We start from the raw sequence: 15,023 nt of genomic DNA, 5'->3' as shown, positions 1-15,023 counted from the left end.
TGTGATTTTGATTTGTGATTTTTGTTTTATGATTTTGATTTTTGATTTGTGATTTTAATGTGTGATTTGTGATTTTGATTATTGATTTGTGATTTTGTTTTGTGATTTTGATTTGTGATTTTGATTTGTGATTTGTGATTTTGATTTTTTGATCTCTGATTTTCCTTTTGATTTGTGATTTTTGATTTGTGATTTTGATATGTGATTTGTGATTTTGCTTTGTGATTTTGATTTGTGATTTAGATTTTTGTTTTGTGATTTTGATTTGTGATTTTGAGGCCCAGGCACGAGCCGCAGAGAGAGATAGGCGGCAGAGCGAGAGGCCCAGCGAAGGCATGAACTGGAGGTTCTGAGGCTGAGAGGGGATGCTTCATCCGCACGGAGTGATGTGCAGGATCAAGGAGACCACAAACCCTGCTTGGAACATTTCCCCATGTTGGAGAAAGATGGTGGTCTGGATATATTCCTGGGGGGATTTGAAAAGGTTTGCCGGCAGTTCCATCTACCTAAGGAACAGTGGGGACGATATCTAACCCCACGGCTGCGAGGGAAAGCTCTGGATGTGTTTGCTTCGCTTCCCTCTGAGAGTGACTGCCCTGCTAAAAAGTTTTAATCTGACTCCAGAGGCTTATCGGAAAAAGTTTCGGACTTTGCAACAAAGTGCCACAGAAAGCTGCACTCAACATGCAGGTCAGCTAAGGACTGCATTCAGGTAATGGACTGGGGGCCTACAAGTCACTACCTATGAGGCCCTGGAGGACTTGATGGTCCTGGATCATTTTCACCAAACACAGAGTTTTGAAGCCAGAGAGTGGATTTTGGACCGCAAGCCCAAGACAGCCATGGAAGCAGCAGAACTAGGAGATGAATTTGCCAACAACCAGGCACCAGCAGCAAAGCGTGGATCTGCACAAGCTGGAGCAAGTACCTGGAGGGGAGCAACACAACCACAAAGCACCACCAAGTCAGCCGGGAAATTCTTGCCATCATTCCCAAAAGCAACAGGAGCCACATTGGGTCAGGGAGACACCAGCCGATGTTACAGATGCAACAATATTGGGCACCTGATTGCCACTTGCCCCAACAAAAAGAATTCTCCACCAGTAGCTGGAGGACACACAGCCGTTCTTCTGGTGTCCGGAGCCGTGGGAAAAAGAGCGGATAACCTGCAGAGTGTAACTGTGGGTGACCGGGTGACAGTGGGTTTGCGAGATTCTGGAGCCTCATTTACCTTGGTGCTGCCTGAAGTGGTGGATACAGAGGACATCATCCCTGGAAGAACCATTTCTTTAAAAGGAATTGGAGGTGTGCGGCCTGCTGTGCCCATGGCCCCTGTGTACCTGGATTGGGGTACAGGTCAAGGTTTGCGGGAGGTGGGGGTATCTGAGGACATCCCTGTTAATGTTCTGCTGGGAAATGATTTGGGTCAGATGCTCTGTCATTATGCTCCAGAGGACACTACCTGCACACTGGAAGGGCTAAGAGAGAGCCCTGTTCATTCTGAGGTACTGTGCGAGACTTTGGGAGACACTGCGAAATGTGGTAACTGGGAGGGGGTGCAGGGGATTGATAATTGTTTACCTGTGCCTGAACCAGTAATGTTTTCCAAAAGTGGAATGGGGTGTATTGTAAAATGTGGTGACAATGCATTGCCAATGCCAATACCTAGTGGAGATGGGCTAGGGGAGGGGTTGGTGTGCCCCTGGTGACATGTAAGGATGAGGGACCAGCAGTGAGTGATATATCCCAATCCTGTGAGCCTAAGGAGGAGGAGGGAAGGAGTGATAGCCCTGTGTATTATGCCTGTATTGTTATGTCTGGAACTGAGGGGGAGGAAGGTAAACCCCAGGGAGGCATACCAATGGTGGAAGTGGTAACGAGTCAGCAGCATGCCAGGGCTGCAGCTTTAACAGGAAGGGAGGATGGTGATACAAGGGGCAAGCTGTGTGACTTGCAAGCCACAGCAGAGGAAGGAGGAAATGCTAGTTCACCTAGGGGAAATGTGCTCCCTGATGCCACAAGATGGGGGGAGAGAAATGAGAATTTCCGGGAAGCTCTGCGCAGTGACCCTTCCCTTGAAGGGCTGAGACAACGAGCTGAACATACAGGTGTTGACACAGAGGGGCATCGGGTATATTGGGAAAATGATATCTTGTACTGGGAGTCCCTTTCCAAAGGCATGCTAGGGGCCCAGGAGAAAGGCAGTTAGTGGTTCCTAGGCAGTACAGGAAAGAGCTGCTGAGGTTGGCCCATGAGACCCCCCCCCCCCCTGGCAGGACATTTGGGAGTGGCCTATGCGGTCATAGAGAAGGAATGTCTAGCTGTGGTCTGGGATTTGCAAAAATTACAGCTATACCTGTATGGTTGGGATTTTACTGTCATAACTGATCACAACCCTCTACATTGGTTGAACAGAGTGTCCGGTCACAATGGCACCTTGAAACAAATGCTAAAAACATTTGTAGAATCAGAGGGCAGAGACTGGGAAAAGTATTTACCCCATCTGTTATTTGCTTACAGGGAGGTACCCCAAGAATCTACAGGTTTCTCGCCCTTTGAATTATTATATGATCACAAAGTGCGGGGACCCCGAGATTTAGTTAGACAAAAATGGGAAGGGGGGCTACCATCCCCTGAGACTTCTGTGGTGGAGTATGTTCTGAGATTCAGGGACAGGTGTCAGGATCCGGATAGGTATGCAGAGAGGACACTGGTGGTGGATCCTCTGTGTCAGTGGGGTGATGACGTGGGCCGTACCAGGGGAGTCTAAGGGGTTACTGGTTTTCACCAGAGCCCGCCGCAGCGGCAGGTAACCTCCAGGTCGTTCCACCCGATAGCGACTCAACCCCAGCTGACAGCTGAGACAGGCGCGCTACAGAAGGACAAGGCAAGAGCAAGGTCGGACATAGCAGAAGGTCAGGGCAGGCAGCAAGGGTCGTAGTCAGGGGCAACAGCAGAAGGTCTGGAACACAGGCTTGGGAACACAGAAAACGCTTTCACTGGGCACTAGGCAACAAGATCCGGCGATGACAGGAAGGGGAAGTGGGTTTTATAAGGAGGGAGCAGGTGCAGGTACTGATTGGGCCTGGCGCACTGGCCCTTTAAATCTCAGAGAGCCGGCACGCGCGCGCCCTAGGGAGCAGGGCCGCAGGGCCCACGGGGCAGGTGAGGAGACTGGGATGCGAGCCGCAGGCGCTACGCGGGTCGCATCCCCGCCGGTGACATTAGTGCAGCGCTCCCGGTCAGCGGATCTGACCGGGGCGCTGCACGGAGGTGAACGCTGCGAGCGCTCCGGGGAGGAGCAGGGACCCGGAGCGCTTGGCATAACAACAGGATGCAGGCACTGACTGGGCTGGTACATGACAACCACACAGCAGCACAGTCCAGGAAGAAGTACTGGTATGATCACAATGCAAGGGACCGGGTCTATGAAGTGGGACAGAAGGGAATGGTTCTGAACCTCATCAGTCAGAATAAGATGCAGGCTGCCTGGGAGGGTCCCTTCCCCATTCTGCAGCGCCTAGAACCCACCACATATGTAGTTGCCCTTGATGAGAAAGGTCAGAGGCAGAGACAGTACCACATTAATATGGCATACTATGACCCTGAGAAGGTGGTACTCAGTGTATGTAGTGCACCAGAGGAAGGGCTGGGTAGTGATACCCTACTATACCTAGTGGAGGAAGCTAAGAGCCAGGGATCCCTTCAGGATGTGGAGATCAATCCACAGCTCTTAGCTGCAAAGAAAAGGCAGCTAAATGAGGAAATAGGCCCCTTCAGTGCCATCTTTGCCAGAGAATGCAGGGCCTGTGGTGTCAAGAAAAGAAATAGACGGTTAATGGAGACAGATCTATCAGCCTGGCAGGCAAGATCTCTCTGTCCCCATCTTAAGGGGGAGGTGTCAGGCCCAAGGCCTGATTATTAAAATCCTATATGTGTATTATAATTATAACTGTGTGTGATGGATCATCCAAGATATGGGTGAGAGGTCATTCAGACTGTGTTTTGTGTATTGCATTTTATTGGGGGTCTGGCTGTGTGTTTACATCTCCTTTGAAGTCAAAGGCTTTTTTGAAGTCATGCACTCTAGTCCCATCCTATAATCAAACAGATAAGGGGCCAGGAAGAGAGGAGACCCCCTGGTGGGATCAGAGGGAAGGGGGGAATAGGGTCTCCCTCCCAAGAAAGCAGATATGATATTTAAAACAATGCTAGACTCAGGTTGTTAAAAGCTGAGCCACAAGCTGACAAGACCATCCTAAGAACAGCTCTCTCATGGACTGCTTCATCATCATGCTGTAAGAACTTCACTTTTGTTTTCTGAACTTGCCTTGCAAAACTCTTCTATATATTTTTGTACCTGTATGTCATTTGTTTCTGTATTTTTATATAGTCAGCACTGTGATACCTTTTATCAGATTAAATGTTTAATTAATCAGCTCTGGTCTTTGATCTCTAAATATATGAGCTCACCTTTCTGAAGGAGGCTCTGGTAAAACATGTTTATCTAAGGGTTAATTTGGTGACTTGCTGGGACTAGTAGTGGATACCCAGAGGTCTGGCGGCTTTAACCCTTGCACCATCACACTCTCTCTAGCGTCTTAGCTGGACCGATAGGGTGTGATCGTGACAATGGTGCTTTAGCCTCCATCTATCTAGTAGGAGACACTTCCCCAGTCCTCAGGTCAAGAGTCTGTAGGCACAAATTCTCTGGTGCTTTAGTCTCCACCTGTTAGGCTGCACCATCAGTCCTGTAGGCAAGATTATATGGTATTTTCACTTTTACCCATCTAAAAGGTCATACTTAGGCTACTTTCACACTATGAGCATTCATCCGTTATTAAACATCCGTTTTCTGTAAAAACGGATGTATAATAATGGAAGAAATAACAGGTGCTAACAGCTGAAAAAATAATCATCCGTTAAGACCCGTTATAACATCCCTTACGTATGGCCGTTCTAACACCTCTGCCTACAGACTCCCACAGCCGGGACTACTACTACTCCCACCATGGAACAGACTTGTTTCCATGATGGGAGTAGTAATTCCCTGACTGTGGGAGTCTGCAGACAGCTGGGGAGGCTACATTAGTGTTTGTACTACTACCCTCATCATGGAACAGAGTCTGTTCTATGATGAGGGTTGTAGTACAGGGGCTGAGGGACTTATCGCACCAGGTCTCACTTCTGAGACCAAATGCGATCAGAAGTTATTAAACAGTGGAGCGGGCGGCATGGTCCACAACCCTGTGATGTATCGTGTGTTAACTTTCATTTTTAAATCCCTATGGGGAGCCCTGAATGGCCGGCACCTAGGAGCCATTCAGGGCTCTCAGCGGGAGATTTAAAAATGAACATTGTGAGTGGCAGCGGGGGGTCATATGTATATTAAAAGCGATGTGGGGGGCAAGATATATAGCGCTGCAGGGGGGGGGGAAAGACACATAACCTATATTCTAACCTATATTCTAATATGCCCCCTGCAGCGCATTAATAAAGATATGACCCCCCCGCAGCGCATTTATATATATATATACCCCCCCTGCCAGTGCATTAATAAACATGACCCCCGCCAGCGCATATATATATATATATATATATATATATATATATATATACTCCCCCGCAGCGCATTTGTCATAATATGCCACTGCAGCGCTATGAATGAAAAGTATTTCGGCCGTCCGGCTGTTGGCACTATGTGCTACTGATAGAAATACTTTTCCTACATAGCGCTGCGGCGACGGCATATGTATATAGAAGCACTGTGGGGGAGGGGGGGCAGATAACGCTATATGTCTGCCCCCCTAGCGCATCTATAAACATATGCCACCGCAGCGCTATGAATGAAAAGTATATCTATCAGCAGCGCATAGGGCCAGTAGACAGCAGATATATGCACTGGCGGGGGTCATATTATAAATGCGCTTGGGGGCTAGATATATAGGCTATAAGTCTGCCCCCCCCACAGCGCTTTTAATATACATATGTCCCCCTGCTACTCACAATGTTCATTTTTAAATCTCCTGCTGGGAGCCCTGAATGGCTCCCCAGTACCAGCCACTCAGGGCTCCCCAAGGAGGATTTAAAAATTAAAGTTAAAACACACGATACATCGCAGGGTTGCGGACCATGACGCCCGCTCTCCTGCTTAATAACTTCTGATCGCTTCGGGTCTCAGAAGTGAAACCCGGTGCGATCAATCCCTCAGCCCCTGTACTACAACCCCCATCATGAAACAGATTGTTCCACGATGGGGGTAGTAGTACAAACACTAATGTAGCCTCCCCAGCTGTCTGATGACTCCCACAGCCAGGGAATTACTACTCCCATCATGGAAACAAGTCTGTTCCATGATGGGAGTAGTAGTAGTCCCTCAGCACTGAAGGAGTCTGCTGATGTCACCTCTTCTGAGCATGCTCAGATGTAATAATTATAAACCAGGTGCAACCACTGGGATCTCCCGCGATCATCTGTACGGGGCAGCAGCTCTCCCCGTGCAGGAGGTGCATCAGCCGCATGACACCGCAAACGACAATTCCCCTCCGTGTATCTCTATGGGAGAGGCGGAGGCGTTCATGCATCCCGGCCGCTCCCATGGAGCTGAATGGAGGGGTGTCTGTTGACCTTTTAGTGAGGTTGACGACACAAGCATTAGCCGTGCAGAGCCAGGGCAATGCCAGTTCCCCGTAAAGGAGATCACTGGGGTCCCAGCAGTCGGAACCCCCACAATCAGACACTTAACCCCTATCAGCAGGATAGGGGACAAGTGTTTTATGGCTGCAGTTCTCCTTTAAGTAGGCCAGACGCATAGTGAGGGGGCATTACTAGATCTCCAAAAGACCTGGGCTAGAGCCCACATCCACAGCCACACCCAGCCTCATCCTTCAATATACATGTGCAAACACACAGTGTGGGTAGGATAGTAGGACCCTCATTTAGTAGGTGTATTCCCCACAGTAGGCAGGTAGGTCCCCCATTATGAAGATATGCCCCAGAGTAATCACAGAGTGGAAGAGCAGATAATCAGGGCTACAGAGTTTTAAAAAAAAATGCTACAGGCCTAAGCAAACATTTTTAAAAAAACATACCAATGATCAGATCAGATATACTACAGGTCCATCATGGTATATCCTGGACCCAGAATTAAAATCTAATCTCTAATAAGTAGAAGTACAAATATAACAAATCAGGACGATTCCTAAATTTGTTGGTGTTCAATAAACACTATTATACTGTGGTGACTTTGCACCTGGACTATATGACATGCTTTTACCCAGAGGGATTTAGGGGGTTATTATTTCTGAGAAATCAAAACCTAGTATCTCTGGTGCTGTATGGTGCTGAAGGTGTTACTGGTGCTATCAATGGTGCTCAAGGGTGGTAAAACTATAATCCTTTAGAGCACATACACACTACAGAATTTCCATCCATAAAAATTTTGGGCGGAGATTCCGGTGTAGTAGACTCCCATTGTCTTTAACACAGCATAGTACACAGCAGAATTTCCACGACTCTGCCAAAAGAAGGAATTGCATTGCTGTCAATGAAGATATCTGCGCAGTCATAACGCCTGTTCGTTACGGCAGAGCCCGCTGCACACACTATATTTGCCTGGATTTTCTCCAGGCAGATATTCCGTAGTGTGCAAGGGGCCTTAGAAAACAAATGTAGACTAGAGGTGAGCACTTAATATTCTTAAATGCAAAAGGAGAGTGAAGGGTTATTAAAGAGCTAAATGTAATTTTATAAAATGCAAATAAGTCCAAAATTCTGTGCTGATAATATAGGTTTATACACAACTCCCTTTAACCCCTTCAGGACCAAGCCCATTTTGGCCTTAAGGACCAGAGCGTTTTTTGCACATCTGACCACTGTCACTTTAAACATTAATAACTCTGGAATGCTTTTAGTTATCATTCTGATTCCGAGATTGTTTTTTCGTGACATATTCTACTTTAACATGGTGGTAAATTTTTGTGGTAACTTGCATCCTTTCCTTGTGAAAAATCCTAAAATTTGATGAAAAATTTGAAAATTTTGCATTTTTCTAACTTTGAAGCTCTCTGCTTGTAAGGAAAATGTATATTACAAATCAAAAAAATTTTTATTCACATATACAATATGTCTACTTTATGTCTGCATCATCATTTGTCATTTTTATTTTTATATTTTTTATTTTTTTTCAAATTACAAAATTACAATAATACATTTCAAAAATCACTTTTTACAGTACAAACAATACCACCGGCACCCCTGCCCCCCAATCCACTACCAGCTAGGATGCCTCATCCCATTTCTTCCACTCATTTTCAATTTTTTGACCTATCTTTTTTCCCCTGATAGTAAATAGCTTCAAATCTTCTCATTTTTTGAACTTCCTTCTGCCACTCAACCCAGCATGGGCCCTGGGTGTTACGCCGAGCGCTCCGGGTCCCCGCTCCTCCCCGGAGCGCTCGCTTCACTCTCCCCGCGGCAGCGCTCCGGTCACGTCCTCTGACCCGGGGCGCTGCGATTCCGCTGCCAGCCGGGATGCGATTCGCGACGCGGGTAGCGCCCGCTCGCGATGCGCACCCCGGCTCCCCTACCTGACTCGCTCTCCGTCTGTTCTGTCCCGGCGCGCGCGGCCCCGCTCCCTAGGGCGCGCGCGCGCCGGGTCTCTGCGATTTAAAGGGCCACTGCGCCGCTGATTGGCGCAGTGGTCCCAATTAGTGTGTTCACCTGTGCACTTCCCTATATCACCTCACTTCCCCTGCACTCCCTTGCCGGATCTTGTTGCCTTAGTGCCAGTGAAAGCGTTCCTTGTGTGTCCCTTGCCTGTGTTTCCAGACCTTCTGCCGTTGCCCCTGACTACGATCCTTGCTGCCTGCCCCGACCTTCTGCTACGTCCGACCTTGCTTTTGCCTACTCCCTTGTACCGCGCCTATCTTCAGCAGCCAGAGAGGTGAGCCGTTGCTAGTGGATACGACCTGGTCACTACCGCCGCAGCAAGACCATCCCGCTTTGCGGCGGGCTCTGGTGAAAACCAGTAGTGGCTTAGAACCGGTCCACTAGCACGGTCCACGCCAATCCCTCTCTGGCACAGAGGATCCACTACCTGCCAGCCGGCATCGTGACAGTAGATCCGGCCATGGATCCCGCTGAAGTTCCTCTGCCAGTTGTCGCTGACCTCACCACGGTGGTCGCCCAGCAGTCACAACAGATAGCGCAACAAGGCCAACAGCTGTCTCAACTGACCGTTATGCTACAACAGTTACTACCACAGCTTCAGCAGTCATCTCCTCCGCCAGCTCCTGCACCTCCTCCGCAGCGAGTGGCCGCTCCTGGGATACGCTTATCCTTGCCGGATAAATTTGATGGGGACTCTAAGTTTTGCCGTGGCTTTCTTTCCCAATGTTCCCTGCATCTGGAGATGATGTCGGACCTGTTTCCCACTGAAAGGTCTAAGGTGGCTTTCGTAGTCAGCCTTCTGTCCGGAAAAGCCCTGTCATGGGCCACACCGCTCTGGGACCGCAATGACCCCGTCACTGCCTCTGTACACTCCTTCTTCTCGGAAATCCGAAGTGTCTTTGAGGAACCTGCCCGAGCCTCTTCTGCTGAGACTGCCCTGTTGAACCTGGTCCAGGGTAATTCTTCCGTTGGCGAGTATGCCGTACAATTCCGTACTCTTGCTTCAGAATTGTCCTGGAATAATGAGGCCCTCTGCGCGACCTTCAAAAAAGGCCTATCCAGCAACATTAAAGATGTTCTGGCCGCACGAGAAATTCCTGCTAATCTACATGAACTTATTCACCTAGCCACTCGCATTGACATGCGTTTTTCCGAAAGGCGTCAGGAACTCCGCCAAGATATGGACTCTGTTCGCACGAGGCGTTTCTTCTCCTCGGCTCCTCTCTCCTCTGGTCCCCTGCAATCTGTTCCTGTGCCTCCCGCCGTGGAGGCTATGCAGGTCGACCGGTCTCGCCTGACACCTCAAGAGAGGACACGACGCCGTATGGAGAACCTCTGCCTGTACTGTGCTAGTACCGAACACTTCCTGAGAGATTGTCCTATCCGTCCTCCTCGCCTGGAAAGACGTACGCTGACTCCGCACAATGGTGAGACAGTCCTTGATGTCTACTCTGCTTCTCCACGTCTTACTGTGCCTGTGCGGATGTCTGCCTCTGCCTTCTCCTTCTCTACAGTGGCCTTCTTGGACTCAGGATCTGCAGGAAATTTTATTTTGGCCTCTCTCGTCAACAGGTTCAACATCCCGGTGACCAGTCTCGCCAGACCCCTCTACATCAATTGTGTAAATAATGAAAGATTGGACTGTACCATACGTTTCCGCACGGAGCCCCTTCTTATGAGCATCGGATCTCATCATGAGAGGATTGAACTTTTGGTCCTCCCCAATTGCACCTCGGAAATTCTACTTGGACTTCCCTGGCTTCAACTTCATTCCCCTACCCTGGATTGGTCCACTGGGGAGATCAAGAGTTGGGGGTCCTCTTGTTCCAAGAACTGTCTAAAACCGGTTCCCAGTAACCCTTGCCGTAACTCTGTGGTTCCTCCAGTAACCGGTCTCCCTAAGGCCTATATGGACTTCGCGGATGTTTTCTGCAAAAAACAAGCTGAGACTCTACCTCCTCACAGGCCTTATGATTGCCCTATCGACCTCCTCCCGGGCACTACTCCACCCCGGGGCAGAATTTATCCTCTCTCTGCCCCAGAGACTCTTGCCATGTCCGAATACGTCCAGGAGAATCTAAAAAAGGGCTTTATCCGTAAATCCTCCTCTCCTGCCGGAGCCGGATTTTTCTTTGTGTCCAAAAAAGATGGCTCCCTACGTCCTTGCATTGACTACCGCGGTCTTAATAAAATCACGGTTAAGAACCGCTACCCCTTACCCCTCATCTCTGAACTCTTTGATCGCCTCCAAGGTGCCCACATCTTCACTAAATTGGACTTAAGAGGCGCCTATAACCTCATCCGCATCAGAGAGGGGGACGAGTGGAAAACGGCATTTAACACCAGAGATGGACACTTTGAGTATCTGGTCATGCCCTTTGGACTGTGCAACGCCCCTGCCGTCTTCCAAGACTTTGTCAATGAAATTTTTCGTGATTTGTTATACTCCTGTGTTGTTGTATATCTGGACGATATCCTAATTTTTTCTGCCAATCTAGAAGAACACCGCCAGCATGTCCGTATGGTTCTTCAGAGACTTCGTGACAACCAACTCTATGCCAAAATTGAGAAATGTCTGTTTGAATGCCAATCTCTTCCTTTTCTAGGATATTTGGTCTCTGGCCAGGGACTACAGATGGATCCAGACAAACTCTCTGCCGTCTTAGATTGGCCACGCCCCTCCGGACTCCGTGCTATCCAACGCTTTTTGGGGTTCGCCAATTATTACAGGCAATTTATTCCACATTTTTCTACCATTGTGGCTCCTATCGTGGCTTTAACCAAAAAAAATGCTGATCCCAAGTCCTGGCCTCCTCAAGCAGAAGACGCCTTTAAACGACTCAAGTCTGCCTTTTCTTCGGCTCCCGTCCTCTCCAGACCTGACCCTTCCAAACCCTTCCTATTGGAGGTTGATGCCTCCTCAGTGGGAGCTGGAGCTGTTCTTCTACAAAAAAATTCTTCCGGGCATGCTGTCACTTGTGGTTTTTTCTCTAGGACCTTCTCTCCAGCGGAGAGGAACTACTCCATCGGGGATCGAGAGCTTCTAGCCATCAAATTAGCACTTGAGGAATGGAGGCATCTGCTGGAGGGATCAAGTTCTCCTGTTATTATCTACACCGACCACAAGAACCTCTCCTACCTCCAGTCTGCCCAACGGCTGAATCCTCGCCAGGCCCGGTGGTCTCTGTTCTTTGCCCGATTTAATTTTGAGATTCACTTTCGTCCTGCCGATAAGAACATTAGGGCCGATGCTCTCTCTCGTTCCTCGGATGCCTCAGAAGTTGAACTCTCTCCGCAACACATCATTCCACCTGACTGCCTGATCTCCACTTCTCCTGCCTCCATCAGGCAGACTCCTCCAGGAAAGACCTTTGTTTCTCCTCGCCAACGCCTCGGAATCCTCAAATGGGGTCACTCCTCCCATCTCGCAGGTCATGCGGGTATCAAGAAATCTGTGCAACTCATCTCCCGCTTCTATTGGTGGCCGACTCTGGAGACGGATGTTGTGGACTTTGTGCGAGCCTGCACTATCTGTGCCCGGGATAAGACTCCTCGCCAGAAGCCCGCTGGTTTTCTTCATCCTCTGCCTGTCCCCGAACAGCCTTGGTCTCTGATTGGTATGGATTTTATTACTGATTTACCCCCTTCCCGTGGCAACACTGTTATTTGGGTGGTCGTTGATCGATTCTCCAAAATGGCACATTTCATCCCTCTTCCTGGTCTTCCTTCTGCGCCTCAGTTGGCTAAACAATTTTTTGTACACATTTTTCGTCTTCACGGGTTGCCTACGCAGATTGTCTCGGATAGAGGCGTCCAATTCGTGTCTAAATTCTGGAGGGCTCTCTGTAAACAACTCAAGATTAAATTAAATTTTTCTTCTGCATATCATCCCCAGTCCAATGGACAAGTAGAAAGGATTAACCAGATCTTGGGTGATTATTTGCGACATTTTGTTTCCTCCCGCCAGGATGACTGGGCAGATCTCCTCCCATGGGCCGAATTCTCGTATAACTTCAGGGTCTCTGAGTCTTCCTCCAAATCCCCATTTTTCGTGGTGTACGGCCGTCACCCTCTTCCCCCCCTCCCTACTCCCTTGCCCTCTGGTCTGCCCGCTGTGGATGAAATTTCTCGTGACCTTTCCATCATATGGAGAGAGACCCAAAATTCTCTCTTACAGGCTTCATCACGCATGAAGAAGTTCGCGGATAAGAAAAGAAGAGCTCCCCCCGTTTTTTCCCCTGGAGACAAGGTATGGCTCTCCGCTAAATATGTCCGCTTCCGTGTCCCTAGCTACAAGTTGGGACCACGCTATCTTGGTCCTTTCAAAATTTTGTGTCAAATTAATCCTGTCTCTTATAAACTTCTTCTTCCTCCCTCTCTTCGTATCCCTAATGCCTTTCACGTCTCTCTTCTCAAACCACTCATCCTCAACCGTTTTTCTCCCAAATCTGTTCCTCCCACTCCTGTTTCTGGCTCCTCGGACATCTTCTCGGTCAAAGAAATTTTAGCTGCCAAAAAGGTCAGAGGGAAAAAATTTTTTTTAGTGGACTGGGAGGGTTGTGGTCCTGAAGAGAGATCCTGGGAACCTGAGGACAACATCCTAGACAAAAGTCTGCTCCTCAGGTTCTCAGGCTCCAAGAAGAGGGGGAGACCCAAGGGGGGGGGTACTGTTACGCCGAGCGCTCCGGGTCCCCGCTCCTCCCCGGAGCGCTCGCTTCACTCTCCTCGCGGCAGCGCTCCGGTCACGTCCTCTGACCCGGGGCGCTGCGATTCCGCTGCCAGCCGGGATGCGATTCGCGACGCGGGTAGCGCCCGCTCGCGATGCGCACCCCGGCTCCCCTACCTGACTCGCTCTCCGTCTGTTCTGTCCCGGCGCGCGCGGCCCCGCTCCCTAGGGCGCGCGCGCGCCGGGTCTCTGCGATTTAAAGGGCCACTGCGCCGCTGATTGGCGCAGTGGTCCCAATTAGTGTGTTCACCTGTGCACTTCCCTATATCACCTCACTTCCCCTGCACTCCCTTGCCGGATCTTGTTGCCTTAGTGCCAGTGAAAGCGTTCCTTGTGTGTCCCTTGCCTGTGTTTCCAGACCTTCTGCCGTTGCCCCTGACTACGATCCTTGCTGCCTGCCCCGACCTTCTGCTACGTCCGACCTTGCTTTTGCCTACTCCCTTGTACCACGCCTATCTTCAGCAGCCAGAGAGGTGAGCCGTTGCTAGTGGATACGACCTGGTCACTACCGCCGCAGCAAGACCATCCCGCTTTGCGGCGGGCTCTGGTGAAAACCAGTAGTGGCTTAGAACCGGTCCACTAGCACGGTCCACGCCAATCCCTCTCTGGCACAGAGGATCCACTACCTGCCAGCCGGCATCGTGACACTGGGGAGCAAACCATCTCCTAAGAATAATTATTCTCCCAAGATTTTTATTTTTTATTTTTTATTTTGATTTGTGATTTTGATTAGTGATCAGCCTTTGATTATGATTTATGATTTTGATTTGTGATTTTGATTTTTGATTTGTGATTTTGATTTGTGAATTTGATTTAGATTCATGATTTTGACATATGATTTTGATTTGTGATTTTGATTTGTGATTTTTGAAATGTGATTTTTATTTGTGATTTTTATTTGTGATCAGCCTTTGATTTTGATTTGTGATTTTGATTTGTGATTTTGATTTGTGAGTTTGATTTGTGATTTTGAATTTGTGATTTTGATTTGAGATCAGCCTATGATTTTGTTTTGTGATTTTGTTTTGTGATTTTGAATTTTGATTTGTGATTTTGATTTGTGATTTTGAGCTTTTGATGTGTGATTTGTGAGTTTTTTATTTTGATTCATGATTTTGAATTTTAATTTGTGATTTTGAGTTTTTGATTTTGATTTGTGATTTTTGATTTTGATTTGTGATTTTGATATGTGATTTTGATTTTAGATTTTGAGTTTTTGATTTTTAATTGTGATTTTGATTTTTGATTTGTGATTTTGATGTGTGATTTTGATTTTTGATTTGTGATTTTGATTTTTGTTTTATGGTTTTGTTTTTTGATTTGTGATTTTGATATATGATTTTGATTTGATTTGTGATTTTGTTATATGATTTTGATTTGATTTGTGATTTTGATATATGATTTTGATTTGATTTGTGATTTTGATTTGTGATTTTGATTTGTGAGTTTGATTTGTGATTTTGATTTTTGATTTTGATTTGATTTGTAATTTTGAGTTTTTTATTTTGATTTGTGATTTTGATATGTAATTTGTGATTTTGATTTTTGAATTGTGATTTAGATTTTTGATTTTGAATTTGTGATTTTGATTTGTGATCAGCCTTTGATTTTGATTTGTGATTTTGAT

Source organism: Hyla sarda, chromosome 1, assembly GCF_029499605.1.
Source record: "Hyla sarda isolate aHylSar1 chromosome 1, aHylSar1.hap1, whole genome shotgun sequence".
Taxonomy (NCBI): domain Eukaryota; kingdom Metazoa; phylum Chordata; class Amphibia; order Anura; family Hylidae; genus Hyla; species Hyla sarda.
This window is presented reverse-complemented; position numbering follows the sequence as displayed.